This window comes from Arachis ipaensis, chromosome B06 (assembly GCF_000816755.2).
Source record: "Arachis ipaensis cultivar K30076 chromosome B06, Araip1.1, whole genome shotgun sequence".
NCBI lineage: Eukaryota > Viridiplantae > Streptophyta > Magnoliopsida > Fabales > Fabaceae > Arachis > Arachis ipaensis.
Genome location: NC_029790.2, coordinates 17691575 through 17693029, shown reverse-complemented (window position 1 = coordinate 17693029; position 1455 = coordinate 17691575).

Below are 1455 nucleotides of genomic sequence, written 5' to 3'. Positions count from 1 at the left end.
AATCCGTTTTCTTTAGGTAAATTCCTCTCTCTCTCTCTCTCTCTCTCTCTCTCTCTCTCTCTCATTATGAGTCTGTTAAGTTCTTTCTTTTTTTTTTCACAGACTCATTACTTAGTCACCGTCGTTGTGAGTTCGGATGTCGCCGTTGCAGCTTCGTGTGAGTCTGTAATTAGCACTCCTTTCCTTTGAACGTGTCGCTGCCTTTTTCCTTTATCTCTTTGTCCGCAGATAAATTCTCTTTCTCTCTCATTATGAATAACTTAATATGCGTTTGGTTGTGAATTTGTGCTATAATTTTATTTATATACGTAGTGGGTCTAATATGTATTTTACTAATTTTTGTTCACATTATGTACTGATATTTTTTATATTTGATTTTAAAATTATTTTATAATAAATATATCAATTGCTTGAAGTTGAAATGAAATGTGCATGTCCTCATTTGGATTCTAATTGCTTGATTGAGAATTAGGGTTTTTGTGATTTTGCTTGGTATATATGTGCAAGTGTAATGGGTCTTTGGTGATGTTGCAATGAAGTGTGCATTGTCCTCGTTTGGGTTCTAAATGCGGCTGTTCCAGAGTAAGAACTATAGCCATTATGAGCTATATATAATGTTATGCAGCTGCTGCTTGCTATCTTTGCTTGATTGGTGTCAGTAGCATATTCAACTTCTATCAAGGCTCAATTTGTGCAAACCTGGTCAATCAACTGATTCGAGTTTTTTTTAAGCAGCGATTATTCTGTTTACGATAACGAGTGATCATTGAATTTTAATAGAGGCACATAGAAAATTCTCTAAATATTCTATCATCTGTAAAACGCTATTTTCTTTTTATTTTTGTGAATATTGTAATATACAGGCGAATGATCTAGTGATAGCATATAGTTGAGATGCAATTTCATATATTGTGATTTTTGGATTTCTAATCGGCTGTGGCTTTTATTTTGTTATTTAGTATTTATTTTCTCTATTGCTATTTTTCTCATTGGATTTGTGGTCCAAAAAAGATTCTATTAATCTATTGGACGGTTAGATGCTAATGCTTGCTGTGGATAAATTTTTGGTGGGACATTAGAAGTTGGTGGATACTATCATAAAAATTTTACATTGTCTTTATGTAAAGATATATTTTTTTTATTATTAGATGATAAATTATAGAGTTTAATTTAATTTGCTATAAAAGTGTTATCTTTTTTTAAAGTTTGACTAAATAAATAAAACACATTTTTAACATAAAATTTTTCATAAGAAGATATTTTTAACATCTTTATTGAATAGGTGTCTTACAAATTATTGAAGGACTAAACTTGAATCGATGGAAGATAAATGGAAACTTCTAACTAAGATTAGCAATATTTCGAATATTTTAAAAATGTTTTAAAAAATTAAAACATTAGAGTTTTAGAACATTTATATAATTTTATGTTATTTGACATCGTATAAAATTTATG